This window comes from Marmota marmota, unplaced genomic scaffold, assembly GCF_001458135.2.
Source record: "Marmota marmota marmota unplaced genomic scaffold, marMar, whole genome shotgun sequence".
Classification (NCBI taxonomy): Eukaryota; Metazoa; Chordata; class Mammalia; order Rodentia; family Sciuridae; genus Marmota; species Marmota marmota.
The window spans coordinates 40,151,505-40,167,777 of record NW_025999968.1 but is presented as its reverse complement, the minus strand read 5'-3'; the positions used below and the strand labels follow the sequence as shown (position 1 = coordinate 40,167,777).

The window sequence follows — 16,273 nt, the reverse complement described above, 5'->3', positions numbered from 1 at the left end:
ACAAGTAGATTAGACTGCAGAGTACTCCATTTAATTAGCCTTGTGAAATATTCTATTTAGTAATGTAAAATCCTCTGGGCCAGTGAGCAATAGGCAGTACATCAAAAATACTTATATATATATATATATATAATGAAAAGTGTGCAACTCTGCCATCCTCTGTGGGTTAGCCAAATAAACTCCCATGAAATTACAACAATGCTTGGAATTTTCTAAGACGATGATACCTAACAAAATAGAACTTCTGAAACCTGGCAAAATGTTTCATGATATCATAAAAAAAAAAAAATGAGGTACAGAGTGAGTCAGATGGTTTGGCCACTACTCACCAGCTTCCTTCTCATCCAGAGATATACACTTCCCGTTCCAGAAAAATACCATCCATGGACTTGTTTTCTTCAGAATTTCCTCTTTTCAATTAGGCATGGAAGTAAAGGAGCAAAATGACCCCTGGAGAACATCCAGAGAGTTGTTCACATATATGGCAGAAATTTCATTATCCTCAAGTTTTGGGGTTTGTTTGTTTTTTTTACTTCTTTTGTCCCAAGTAAATCAGTTAAAAGACCTTACTAATCTGAACTTCTAAATCTTATAGATCAGCAGTTACAAATTGTTCTTGGTCCTACTTTTTCTCTACCGTTGTCATGCCCAGAATTCCACTTACTGGAGTACAGTGATCAGAATCAAAGCAAGAAAAAGATATCAATTGTGCCAAGGCAAGCAAATAAGACCAACTCTGTATCATCATGGTGAAAGGGGTTTTTAAAATACATTGCAAAGATGTAGATCTCCTTATAAGCAACAACTTAATTGTAAAAATGGTTTTAAGTAGAAATGCAGCAAAAACAGTCATGTGAGAATCTTGGGCGAATAGTTTCATCATTGTGACCAAGTATACATTAAAGAGTACAAGCTGCCAAAATTATTCTCTAAGGGGGGAAAACTTGTCTCCTGGCTTCTCTTTTACCATAACTAATCACAGGGTTTTCATGCTTTGAAAATCAGATATTCTATGCTGTTTCAATTCCTTTCCAAGTCGTGTTTATATTACACAGTAATTCTTTCCAGGAAAGCCGTCTGTATACTTTTATTGATAATCATAACCTATTTTATGAGAAGGAGACATGGAATGTGAAAATATTTACATTGTGCAGATCAAAAATATTAAGGTCATATGAAAGATAAATGGCAACTACTGCTTTAAAACCTAATCCTATGGACTCCCTTAGTTATGTAGTTTTTTAGAGGGAGAAAATAAGTTTCAGCATTTCTGCAAGATGATTCAAGGATCAAGATCAGAACAGTGTCGGGCACCATACCTGCCCCAACCAGTTGCCTCTGAATGAAGAAGAGTGGACCCAGATGTACTTCCAAGAACACACATTTGGACATTTGGCTGCTCTTTATTCTTCATTGGGTTCATCACATTCTTTTTGTTCCTCAAGCTGTTCCCTAGCCTGAACTTTTCCCACACCTGCCTGCTTCCACCTCTTCAGGGTGGCCTCCATCCTGTAAGACTACCAGCTGGAATTGGCTCCTGGGAATAGCATACCTTTCAGTCTGGTGCATACCACAACCAACTGGCCCACCCAGTTGTTCACAGCAGCTTGGCCCCATGCTACCTCCCCTTGAGAGCAGCTCCAGCTGAGGAATCTCTTTGTAGTGAGCCAGCCCCACCCACTTATACCCAGCTGGTCCCAGCCAGTTGCTGCAGCTAAGCAATCAGACACTCCTATCTCCTCACATAGGCCAAACCCAAGAATGCTAGTGAAGTAAGTGGGTTACCTCTCCTTTAAGTGTTCCTAGCCTCTGCAGGGCAACCCAAGATCCATTTCTGCTTGCAGGAAGCTATGAGATCATTCCTACTTAATCTTTGATTAGACATTTAGGCCACAGCTATTAAAAGCTTAACATGTGCCTTCTTTCCTCCTTGCTTAACCATGCTCTTCCAAGCTTATCTCTGAGGAAGAGTAGAAAGCATTGGACTTGGAACCAAGAAATTAGGCTCCAAAAGAACATGAGCACTTAACCACTAAGATCCTGCATTTGCTGTGAAGACTAAACACTATCTTATTATATAATAAGATAATACTTATTAGAGAATTTAAAACAATATGAACAAAATTTGAATTGAATTTTCAAAAATATTTCCCATGCCAAAAGAATGAAGCAATAAGAGTAAATGCAAGGGTTTCTTGAAAGAGCCCACAACTCTAGCTATCCTAAATTAATTAGAAATTTGTGACTTTGAGAATGGAAAAAATCGATTCCCATTAATTTTTCTCCTTAAAATCTTCCATTTGATTAATTTCAAGTTGTCCAAATCTCAAAGAAGTGTTACTCAAGAGGGACTACAGTTGGCCAGAAAACATTCCCTAAAGATTCCCACACCGGGGCTGGGATTGTGGCTCAGATGTAGAGCCCTCGCCTAGCATGTGTTCCATCCTCCCTCGGTTCAATCCTCAGAACCACATAAAAATAAATAAATAAAATAAAGGTATTGTGTCCAACTACTAACTAAAAAATAAATATTAAAAAAAAAGATATCCACACCAAATCTCTGTGGCCTATGAATGCTCTCTTACTTGGAAAACTGCTCTCGTTTTTTATTAATTTAGGAAGTTTAAAATGAATCTTCGGGTATTTTTGAGGTGTGCCCTCTATTCAATGAACACTGTTCTTGTATGAGAAACATAGAAGAAAATCTGAGACAGAAATGGAGAGGAAGTCATCACAGAGGCAAAGACTGGAATGACACAGTGACCTGACACTGGAAGAGGTGAGGGACAGAACCTCCACAAGAACCTTTGAAGAAGCAAACTGTGCTGACACCATGATTTCACACTCGTGGCATCCAGAAATATGAGAGAATAAATTTCTCTGTTGTTTAATGCCACCAAAATGTGTGGTAATCTGTCATGGCAACCCTGAGAATATAATATAGTGATTAAAAACTCTTCTATTAGGGCTGGGGATGTGGCTCAAGCGGTAGCGCGCTCGCCTGGCATGCGTGCGGCCCGGGTTCGATCCTCAGCACCACATCAAACAAAGATGTTGTGTCCGCCGAAAACTAAAAAATAAAAATATTAAAATTCTCTCTCTCTCTCTCTCTTTAAAAAAAAAAAAAAAAAAAGCTTCTCGGCTTTGTTTAAAAAAAAAAAAAAAACTCTTCTATTAGTCTATTCAGGCTGTTGTAATCAAATATCACAGACCAGATGGCTTAAATAACAGACATTTATTTCTCACAGTTCTGGAAGTTGGGAAGTCCAAGATCAAGTTGTCAGCAGATTCCTGGACATCTTGTAGTATCCTTACACAGTCAAAAGAGAAAGGCAGCAAGCTCTGTGGTGTCTCTTCTTATAATGGCACTAATCACATCAAACTGACTCCACCCTCATGACCTCATCCAAATTTAACTACCTCCAAAAGGCTCTACATATTATCAGACTGGGTGTTATGTCTCAGCAGGGGAAAAACACAAATATTTGATCTTTAATACTGTTTCAATGATGCTTTAAGAGCATAAATTCTTCTCAGAGGGATATTTTAGTTCTCTTTTTATTAACATCATATGTTTTCATATCCCTTTCCACTCAGGAAGAGTTGCCTATATATTTGCCAATATGAGGTAGTAGTAAAAGCATAGAGACTTAGCATATAACTTCTAAACATTCTTGTCTATTACTCTGGTTATTAATATTTTCACTCTGAAATTCACATGTTTACTTACATAAAATATTTATGCATATTTACATCTTTATATATACAAATAAAGAATATATAGTATTCTTGTATGCCATACGTATTATAATAAATAATTATATATAGATAAACATATTCACATATGCACACACACATTAAGCAATTTTTAATTGACATTCCTAAAGGTCAAAGTAGAGGAGAATAGAACTGTTTCATTGTCATGCCATCCAGAATATGGAATACTTTGATCTATAGTGCCCTGGACTACCTTCCACCAGAACAAAAAAAAGAAAAAAAGCCTCATGTTATCTCTCCCTGGTATGGAAGGAAAATGTTCACTGGAAAAGGTGGACTAGAGTTGGAATAGAAAAACATGGTCAGGAGTATGAGGACCATGTAGGTCAACATTTGATGCATATGTCTGAGGTACTGAAGCTATGATGAGGACTCTCTCAACGGTCATGTAGCTTCAAGTATAATACACTCTAGTGATTATTTACCTCACCTCTCTGGCTGCTGCTTCTCATTCCCATTTTCTGGAACTTCTTTCTTTGACTGACCTCTAAATATTAGGTCATTTCTGAGTTTAGTACTGGTGTCTCTTCAAACTGTATTCAAACCTAGTCAATTTCATCCAAGGACATAATATTAAATGCCCTCTCTATGCTGATAACTTCCAAACAGATACTTCTAATCCTTCTCCTAACATTTAGTGGGAGTTTGGTGCAGATATTTGTATTTCAGAACAAATCCAAATAGTTGTCTTTGCTCTCCACCCTACAGTTCACTTCTTCAGTCTTCCTCATTTCATTAAAATGTATCTCAATTTACACAAAATCTCAGGCCAAATATTTAGGAGTGCTTGACTCTTCTCTTCTTTCACAGGCAATCCATCAATAGATTTTATTAGCTCTATCTTTAAAATATTTTCCAAATCTCAACAACAGAATTTGGACTTCAACACATGAATCTGGACAGTACAAACTTTCAGTCCATAATAAATGAAGTAAAAAGAGGCAAGCAAAACTGAAGAATAAGTCAATGATTGAAATTGTTTGATCTCTCAAAAGGAGAAAAGCCAAAAAAGGAAGGTGAATGAGCTTCATGCTTTATCACACATTACTTATGTTAGTGATAGATAATGACTGAAGGTCATTATTTAAGTAGTCTATGCTTGATAAGTTAAGATACAACTGTAATTTGAAACTACTTCAAAACACAAATATTTAGTCATATTATAAGTATCTTTTACCTCCTCTACTTCCTTGACCTAGACTACAATTTTTCATATAAATTTGCATGCATCTGTGTCTTACATGACCAGTAATCCATAGTTATTCCATGGAACTTCAAGTGAGTACTTGGTTGAGCCATCTAAACAATTTCCTAAGTGAAAACGAAACAAAATTTGGGTTCAAAAGAAACATACTTTGAAGTCTACTAGCAGTAGATTGTTTTGTTGTTTACAATTACTCAATATCACATTCCCCTGAAGAAAGATTCTCCATCCCCATTTATTTCCACAAAACTTGCCCATGCTTCCTGTGAGAAAAGTTTCCAAAATACAGGATGTGGGCTTGGCTATAAGGATGAGGATAAGAGGATGATACATTTGGTCAGTGGGATGTCATGTCCAAGCAGAAGCTTTTAGAGTGTCATGAGTTTCTTCCAGCTCCATTGTCCTTTCCTCTTATCTCAAAAAATAGGCAAGTCTCTACCTGGTTCAAGTGATCTATTCAAGAGAATTAATCTGAACTGGTTGATTAACTGGATTCATCATATCTTCACTCTTCATGGGTTGGAAGGTAAGATGTTCAAAGGGAAAGATAATGATGAAAAATATCACAAGAAGTAGAAGACTATTCTGGGAGGTTTGTGCTCAGACTCTCATTCATGAACCAAAATACCACCTAATGTGCATCAAAATTTCACTATTTGTATGTTTTTCTTTTCTACTTATAAGCTTGGTTCTGCTATTAGGAAAGAAAATAAGCCAAGCCTATACATTTATCAGCTCCCAACTAGAAAATATAGTTCAGAATGAATATTACCAGCTACCATAGCAAATGCTTCACATTATCACCACAGGAAAGGTACTAGGAGGGATAAGATTACCTCCCTTCTTTGACATACTAATCAAACTGTTTTTGCTCACAAAGTCTAGATGTATGTTTTGGGCAAATTCTTTCATATCCATCCCCAAAATCCAATTAAATGAACATCCAGTGATGATAAGTTGTGTTGTCAGTCTTACCAAAGTAGAAAATCAGCAATCAATAATATGTATCATAATTTGATGCTGTCTTGTGTAAAGAACAGAGAAAACAAATAAACACAACTTCAAACTCTCTCCATACTGTACCTTAAAAACTTCATCACAGTAGGCAGGGATCTCTCCTAATTTTGTCAAGGACCTCAAGTGGAAGTAGAAGGAAGTTCTAAAACTATCAGGAGAGCCATCAAAGCAATGTCTAGGAGATTTCCAATCAAAATGGCAGCACTACACAGTGGGGGAAATTCCTAGGGGATAACCACTAGAACTGCTTTTTATGACCAGGCACAACAACTAGCTTTAAATTTTTATCCCAAATAATTGTTTTATCTTGGGTTCCAGGAAAAAAAAAAGGAAAAAAAAAAAACACTAAAATATAGACTTGAGAGACAGCAATTTATTTAAGAGGTAATTCCAAGAAACACTGGTAAGAGAGTGAGAAAGTGAGATAGAGGAGTAATTAAGCCAACAAATAGTTGCATATTGGATGACATTACCTCTGTAGACAAATAAATGTAAAATTTAAACACAAAACTCCTGCAGTAGCAATTTCTATTAATTTATTCATCTATTTATTGAACTATCATCCTACTCCAGCCACAATTTAGATGTAATTTTAATTGAACAATACATATATCAGCTAAAGAGGACAGTTTTCATTTACAAGTCCTTCAGCACAGTGGTTTCCCAAATTTGAAATTTGGTTTACCAAAATTCTCTTCTACTTTTTCTGGAGGCTTTATCATAATCTGATTTTAAGACCTCTTATATGAAAGGAGAAAACACTAAATTAAACACAAGACAGTGTGTAGTAAGAGAGCGCAGACCTGAAATTTAAGAGATCTGTGTTTTAGTTCCAACAGCCCTTTCTTATAACTAATAAGCCTGGATCTGTTATGCTTTTTAGATTTCAATTTCTTCAACTGTCTAGTTCTCTGCTTAATTAGAGTATCCCAATTAAATTATTTTATAATCCTGTGTGCAACAATAAAGGTGATACGATGTGTTTTAAGATTATTTGAAGACATATTCTTCAAATTTTTTCAGTAGAGAAAGGACAGACTCATAGGAATGCATGAGAAAGATTAATGTAGAGTACCATTTAGACAGTGAGAAAGTCGGAGGCCACTTCAGTAACATAAGGGTGAAAGAAGAGACCAACACAGAGATTGTCAGTGGAAATTAAAAGTAAAATACAGGGGGGAATGATGTATTAGAGAAAAAAAGATGTTTGCAATGACAAATGGGATCAAGGGAGCAGGAGTCAGGATGTCATTTAGCTTGGGTGTCTGGGAAGAGCATAATGCCACTGACTGAATGCCCAAACACTCGCAGCACCAGTCTCCAATGCCCAGCCACCAATCCTTCTTGATTGTGTCAGAATCATGTCAAAACAGAGGAGATGAAACATGCATACACTTCAAATGGAGAGTTAAATGTACTTGTCAGATTGAAAGACATCACTTTCATTCAACTTAAAAAATATATATATTGAAGATGCACCCAGAACAATATCTAACAGATAGTAGGCACTCAATATTTATTAAATGTACTGAGTCCAATTTTTGTCATCTTCTCTGAAAAAGAAATAGGAATGCTCTGAGAAACCCTAGAGAAAAATCTTGCAGAAGAATATTTTCTACAGTATGCAATATATCTGAATTCTCCCTTGGCAAACCTGCTTTACCAAAATGTTTCTGTCTTTGGTAAGTATCAACAGTGTGAGAGCATTTAGAAAACTATCAACTTCCTATTACCTAAATTTTAAAACTTCCTGCCACATATTAAGACTATGAATGATTGATTCACAGTAAAACTATTAGAGCTAAGGACCAAACTTCAGCTTCCTTCAAAAATAAAAATTTCTACTATTTAGCAAAAAACTATTATAACTAATAGGGACAAAATTTTCCTTTCCCTTTATTAAAGAAAGGGAAAATGTTTTGCTAAGAGAAAATAATTGTTATGCCAAATTATATTTTTATATTATTTCTCCTAAATTCCAAGAGAAAAACAAACTCTTTCCATCACCTGTATCTTCAAAGCCAAATTCCAAATTTGCTCTTAAAATACCCATTTATTTATTTTCCATGAATCTATCTTTTCTTTTCTTGCCATCTACTCAGCACTAAATACTACTAACTACAGCCAGGTATATATGCAAGAAATAATAAAGTGACATAGAGAAACATAGAGGGAAAAAGTGGAAGCATTATTTTACTTTTTTTCTCAGCCAAGTAATTAACCAAAAATTCTAATACTTACCTCCTCATTAATGTTTAAAACAATCATTCAATATTTGGGCAAGAATATATAATTTGCTTTTTCTCACCTTCCTATCTGCACTACCACAAACTTGCCCCAGTACAGAGTAAACATGAAAATTGGCAGTAGTAAATATGAAAATTTTTAAAAATATTTTTCCATACAAAATCCTAACTTCAAAAAGCCCTATTCTTGCAATATTTAGAAAAGTGTTCAGAAGCCAATACTTCTTCTAATCAGATTAGCAAGTGGTTCTTGTTAATACTTATAATGGCAAAGTTAAAGCTTGCTTTCTAAAAGCTAAAACTAAATTGTTGTGTTTTACATTCACCTTGCTTAATTAATAGGCTGTCAGAACTTGGTAGAACCATCATAATCCCACTACTAAAAATAAAATTAAATGGAAGCAATCAGTTTCAAAAATTTTGAGATTTCTTTAAAAAGTAAAATTTGTGTTTTCCTTTTATCTCTCTTAATAGCTAGGGTTTGAATGCCATACTTTTCCTGGTTATAACTCATAAATAATTCACATTAACAATAAAGGCTACCTGTGGAAGAAAGAGACAGCACAACAAGAAAATCATGTTTGTGGAAAAGTGGATTTCTGATTAAATAAAACAGATTTAAAAAGATACAGAACTCTGGGATTTTGAGAAGGGATCAGTAATACTATTATGAAGAGTTTAAATATAAGACACCCATAAAGAAGCAAATTAGTTGCCACAAATTATCAACAGTGTTGACTTTAGATCTTCACTAGATGAAACTTTTCTGGCTGCCTGTTCACATATTTGTCCCATCAGAACACTCAGTGATGGAACCAGTTTCCTTTTTAAATTATTCTTAACTATGGATGGTTCAATTTGGCCATTTGAGAGTGAGAATATGGCAGTGATTTCAAAACAATGTAAGCAAAGTCTGTATGTCTGGATAGAATTATTTGCCTAACTGTTTTTGATTCAAATTCTGTTCTTCTGAAAAGCAAGCCAACCAACAATTCCAATGTATTATGAGTTTCAGTTAGACTGTATGGCACTAAGAGTAAACTTGGAGTCTTTAAATTATAGATTATTTTTTAACACTCTTCTCATTCTATGCTTTAATACATAACTAAGTTATATAAAACATTTTAAAATAAAATATGATCTGTGTAATTTATATTTTATAACCCCATTGTGTTCACTAGGCATATATAAATCACTTCTCAACTCATGAGTTTGTACATTCAGAATAAAAAGTGTATTTCCTTGGTAGTTTTTTTAAATTTAGTCTTAGTTTCTTTTAAAACGAATTATCTGTTGAACAAAAGTTCAAAACAAAGGAGATTAGAGGGGAAATCACCACACATCTATTGTATCCCCTATGTTTTTAATGGTAAAAGCTAAAATTTGTAAATAAATAAATGAGCATTGAACCTTCTCAACTAAATGTAGCCATACTAATGAAGAATATCCTAACTAGGGTTTGGGCTCAATTATGTGTTATGGAAAAGAGATGAGAAAGTAAATCTTCAGTATATCACAAGTTAGAAAAGCAACATACCAAATAACTTACTGATATTTTTCTCCTTTCTTATAACAACTCTATGTGACTTAAATGTCTAAAATCCAATATAATTTTGAAGTGATTTTATTTCAAAACATCAGTAATCAGAGTCTATTTCTGAGACATCTCTTCCACTTTAATTAACCTTTTTTAAAGAATGCCAGACTGGGCTAATTTTGAGCCATCTACCTGAAACCAATATGCCAAGAGAGTAATGCAAAATAAAATATGATTTGGCCATCTCTACTATTATAAAACTTGGAACAATTTACACAGGGGGAATTATAACACTTTAATCATGTTTTCCTGCTATTCCAGCCTTGAAAAAAAAAAGGTTGTCCTGCCATTTGCAACAACATGAATGAAACTATAGAACATGTGCTAAGTTAAATAAGCCAGTCACAGGGCGACAAACACTGCATGATACTAATTATAAGATGCACCAAAAATAGGCAAGACCATAGAAAAGAATAGGTGGTTGTTGCCAAGGCTTATAAGGGTCGGGGGATAAATGGGAGACTATTTCTGCAATGGGTATAAAATTTATGTTATGCAAGAATACATCCAAAGTATGTATAGTGATACAATTCCTATTTGGATAATACAGAAACTCTCAAGATTTAAAATCTCTACTGAGTCATGCTTGATGCCACTGTACCTCTTCTATAAATTGCAAAACTTTCCAGGAAGTTTCTTTGTCAGTATAACCTCTGATACATGGTTCATTTATTTTCTGTATCTTAATCTGAAAAGAAAAAAATAGCAGTTCAGCTCTTTTTCATGGCGCCTTGTAGGCGATCAGCTGTACCAAGATGAAGCTGAATATCTCCTTTTTGGCCACTCATTGCCAGAAACTCATGGAAGTGGATGATGAATGCAAACTTCGTACATTTTATGAGAATTGTACCGGCACAGAAGTTGCTGCTTATGCTCTGGGTGAAGAATAGAAGGATTATGTGGTCTATATCTGTGGTGGGAGCAACAAACAAGGTTTCCCCATGAAGCAGAGTGTCTTGACCCATGTCTGTGTTCGTCTGCTACTGAGTAAGGGACATTCCTGTTATAGATCAACTCCAACTGGAAAGAGAAAGTGCAAATCTGTTCAAGGCTGCATTGTGAATGCCAATCTATTCTCAACTTGGTTATTGTAAGAAAAGAAGAGAAGGATATTCCTGGATTTAGGGATACTACTGTGCCTTGCAGACTGGGACTCAAAAGAGCTAGCAGAATCCAAAAACTTTTCAGACTCTCTAAGGAAGATGATGTCTGCCAATATGCTGTCAGAAAACCCTTAAAACAAGGAAGTTAAAAAAAAAAAAACAGGACCAAAGCACCAAAGATTCAGTGTCTTGTTACTCCCCATGTCTTGTAACACAAGTGCCAGTGTATTGTTCTAAAGAAACAGCATACTAAGGAGAATAAGGAAGAGGCTTCAGAATATGCTACACTTTTGGCCAAGAGAATTAAAGAAGCTAAAGAAAAATGCCAGGAACAAATCACCAAGAGACACAGCCTGTCTTCTCTGAGAACTTCTACTTTAAGTCCAGTCAAAAATAAAAATTTTTAAGAGAAATACTTTCAAAAAAATAGCAATTCAATTTAAGGAGTTCCCCAGATTGTTTTAGGAATTATGAAATACTTTGTACAACTTACACAAAGTATGCAATCCATACATGCCTATATAATCTTCACATCAAAATTTATGAGACACAAAGCACAATGCATACATCTAATCAAAACCTGAATATGTAATAACTGCAGATTTAAACCCCAAATTAGAAAATAAAAACTTCTTCATTTTCATTTGTAGCCTCAGAGTTGCATCGGTAAAATTAAGCCAAGAATTGTTAGCTGATGACCAATTTCCAAGTGTCAGACTGAAAGCACTAAGCAGCTTAAGTGCTTCATGAGGCTGCCAAATTGCAAAAGGGTGTCAGAGTAGACCGGAGGCAACGTTATAATTCAGCCACCCATTTCCTGGTAGTGAAATTTTTAAGTATTAAGAAGAGTTACCAAGGATGTATATGAAATCTGTTTAAGAGATATTTCTCAATAGAAAGATAACCTTTGTGAGACAGTCTCTGGGCAATCTTATCACTCTAATCTACAAGAGCACTCACTATGATTCTAACAGCAGAATGGAAAGTATGTTTTGCACAAGAATAATTATTTTATCACTTATATCATTTAGCACTCAGTCTTTGTACTGAATCCAATATCAGTATGGATATAACTGAGTCCTTTTCTTTTGGTTTGTTTGACCCTCAGTGCTCCTGCCGAGGAAGAGAAGCATAACACACCAGCAACAGAAGTGACTAATGCTTGTAAGTGAACAGATCACCATTTGGTTCCTATCTAGAGAGGAGGAGAAGTTAGGATAGGAGTTCCATATTTTCTAAAGTGAATGGGTTTCTGTAGGCTCTAGTCTGAGCTGAGCCCTCAGATTGGAGCCGGGATAGTCAAATTTTGGTGGTGCTTCAGCAAGATGGGACATCATGTAGACATGACTTACACAAAAGATTCTTATTATCTGAGGAATATCTGGTAATTTGTCCTCTCCTGAATCTAGTATTACCTCCAAATAACTTTACATGATCTTTTTAGATCTGTAGATAACAACAAACTCACAAAGATTCCTGAATAATACATTTGTAAATTGCCTATGAATTTTTTCCTATCAGATAAAGGTAACTGAGAATCACTTTATTTTATTAAGCAGACACTTTTATAGCACATACTATGTGCCAGGCACAATTCTAAAGTGCCTTGCAGACATGACCTCCATTAATAGTAATAACCACTGTGAGTTAAGTAATGTTAACTAGAGTTCACAAATAAAGACACTGAAGGGAAGAGAATATGCAGTTTGCCCAAATCATGCTGCAAGGAAGTGGCAGAGCCCAGGGTTTGAACCCAGAGGCTCTGTCCCCAGAGTTCGGGCTGCTCTGCTATGTGCCTCTCAGAAGCGATTCCTATTTTCACAAATAGCACAGCAGTTGTACAATAATTGTATATTTGAATCCATATTCTCTATCAGTAAAGTGAGGCTACTACTATCTATAAAAATTAAGTAGGCTGTCATATATAAAGCAAAATTCAGTACAGTGTCTAGCACCTACTAAGTGTACCACAAACTGTCATAAGTTTTATCACATCATTGCCAGTAGTGATGTCAGGATGTCATTACACAAATAAAATTATAGTAGCTATTAGTGTCCAAGAGGACTTCTTACATATTTTTTACAATTTGTTTTCTCATTTTATCTTTGAAATATATTAAATGGAACAAGGAATACATGATTTCTGTTTTACATATTAAAAACAAATAAAACATCACTGGGCAATAATTTGTATGGGACCTCAAAAGCAAAGGCAACAAAAAATAAAATAGATTAATGGTGTAACATTGAACTAAAAATGCTGCTGTACAACAAAGGAAATAATCAACAAAGTGAAGAGACTACCTAGAGAATTATAGAAAATATTTATGAAGTATACATTTGATAAAGAGATAATATAAAAATGTATGAGGAAATAAACTCAATAGCAAGAAAACAAATACCCTATTAAAACATGGGCTAAAGATAGGAATAGGTATTTCTCAAAAGAAATGCCAACATATATATGAAAAAATATCCAACAAAACTAATCATCAGGGAAATTCAATCAAAACCATAATGACACATCACCTCACCCCAGTTAGAATAACTACATTAACAAAAAGGTAACAAATGTTGTTGAGATTGTAGAGAAAGGGAAACTCTTGTACACTGTTAGTAGGAATGTGAATCAATATAGTCATTATGGAAAATAATATGAAGCATCCTCAAAATATTAAAAATAGAATTAGCATATGATGCTGCAATCCCACTACTGGGTATATCTAAAGGAATTGAAATGAGTATGTTAAGAGATATCTGCACTTACATGTTATTCAAAACAGCTATTAAAAAAATGAACAAAACCCTATCATTTGTAGATCATGGATGAACCCAGAGAATATTTATGTTAATTGAAATAAGCCAGGTGCAGAAGAGGTACACCACATGATTTCATTCATATGCAGAATCTAAAAAATGTTGATCTCATAGAAGCACAGAATAGAGATAGTGGAATGAACTTTTTCCAGAATTTGTAGATAGTTGGCAGTACGTAGAATAGAGATATATTGGTCAAAGGATAAATAATTACAGTGAGATATGAGGAATATTGTTAATTTATTTTATGTGTCCATAATAGGTAAATATAGGAGACAGAAAGTAGATAAGTGATTGTCTGAGACAGTGGAGTGGGGTTAAGTAGGGGACGGGGAGAGAAAAGAGGAGTAACTACTAACAGTTATAGTTTTTTATTTTATTATATGTGATGAAAATGCTCTAGGCTTGGTTGTAGGGATGGCTGTACTATCTGTGAGCACACTAAAAGCCATTAGGCTATATAAACTTTCAATGTGGGAACTGTATGATATGCAAAATGTTTACATAATAAATATGTAAAATAAATAAACAAAAGCTGTTTTTTAAAAAATAATTTTATATATATACATATACATACACACACACATATGTATGTGTGTGTGTGTGTGTGTGTGTGTATGACCTTAAAGTTGAATAGAAAGCATGCGACCTCGCATCTATGAAATAGTATGTGGGTATGTAAGAGAAAAAATAAAATAAAGCAGGGGCCACAGAGTGCCTGCATCTGTGTGTGTGTGTGTGTATGTGTGTGTGTGTGTGTGTGTGTGTGACTAAACTATCATGTGAACAAATGAATAAATAGATACATGATAAAAATTGGTCTTCATTTGATCTCTTTTCCATTTAATTCAGATAAGTGCATACTATATTTCCTAAAAGTCATGGGCATACATTTTAGGTACATAAACAAGCATAACATTCACATCATTCTATTTTTATCTTCCCAAGAGTATTTCTGTTGTTACTGATGTGTGTGTGGGTGTCTTAATCCTTGAGGAAGATTTAATGTAGTATAAGTACAGCATGCTAATACATATTGATTTAGACCTTTGACACTACTCACAGAGTAAAGGCTAAAACCTTCTTTCTTTTAAAAACCAATTTACATATTATTCTTGATTGCAAGAGAGTGTTGTCCACTATAATATCCATTAAGTACAATAAGTAATTAAAATATATATGATTAAATGCATCCCCTCAATCTGGCAATAATATATGAGAATAGTACCAGTTTTAATAACTTGCCTTTTTAAGGCCAATAATGCTTTGCTAGATTTGACTATTTATTTTTTATTTACTTCATTAATTATTTTTTTCTAAGGAAAATACTACAAATAAATCATTTCTCTTTGCTGGTAAACAGTGTACTCCTACATAAGGCACAAATAAAGAAATTTTGCCTCTGCATTGTGAGTTATATGTAGAATAAGTGACATCCTTTCAATATACTGTGAAATTCACATGTATTCTTAAATGAAATAATACACATTAAGCACCTAACTTTCTATCATTTAGAAAGCAATCAGTATTGTGTCTCATTTTTAACATTATGCTTTAGAGTATTAAAGTAATATTTTTCTGAAGTCTTATGATGTGCAAGTGCACGCAGTATCAGAAATGTTATCCAAGTGAGAGTGATCTTCACAAGGAGGTTTGTCATTGAATGTTATCCAGCATTTAGGGAAAGTTTGACATGTACTGAGCAGTAGTCTTCTAAGACAGAAAAGAAATACATAAGAAGCTAGATGAAGCTAGTGAGGGTGAACTCTAAGAGTCTTGTTTTTAAGAGCACTCTGTCCCCAACCAGAGTCTATCAATTTATTGTTTTAATTTTTTGTGTGTGTGGTGTTGGGGATTGAACCCAGGGCCTTGTGCAAGTAAGGTAAGAACTCTACCAACTGAGCCATGTCTTTAGCCCCATCGAGTATCAATCTAAATGACACCAGTGACCTTAGTGTCATGGGTCCCCTGAAGATATCTGTCTATCAAACCGTAGTCCAGTATCCCTGTAAACAGCTAAGAGTGAAACAAGTATCTTCCATCCCACAGGCTGTGGGGTCTGTTGAAGCCTGAGTGCTGGACTAGAAACAAAGTGGCAGTCTCTTCTTTGAAATGCTAAAGTATCCAAGGTATGCTTATAGACAAAAAGTTCTAGGCCACTTGCTGATATCCTGCTTCAAGGTCAGAACTTTATGTACATATTTCATGTGTCTCAGAGAAGCTATCTCACTACATTCTGTTCAAAGACAGCATGTATCAAAAGCATTTAAAATTAAAAAGTAAATATTTAATTTTTTTTCAAAAAAGAAAATTGTAACAGTTAAAACAAGAGAAATAGAAACAAACTATTCTTGACATCTCTTAAGACTGAAATTCTGTTAGGAGTCATTTCTATACAGGTTTAAGTAGTAGCTTTGCAAATATGATTGATGATTGATTTTTGTATTGGAGATTGAACCCAGGGGTATTCTACCATTGAACTACATCCTTTTTAACCTTTTTTTTTTTTTTT

General features: G+C 34.6%; 1 protein-coding gene and 1 pseudogene across 1 annotated transcript in view; one reads left to right on the top strand and one right to left on the bottom strand.

Moving 5' to 3' along the window:
* Window positions 1–16,273, bottom strand: part of Chodl (chondrolectin) — a 353,866-nt gene that overhangs the window by 236,561 nt on the left and 101,032 nt on the right. The gene's annotated exons all lie outside the window — the stretch shown is intronic.
* On the top strand, window positions 10,535–11,705 carry LOC107136107 (annotated as a pseudogene).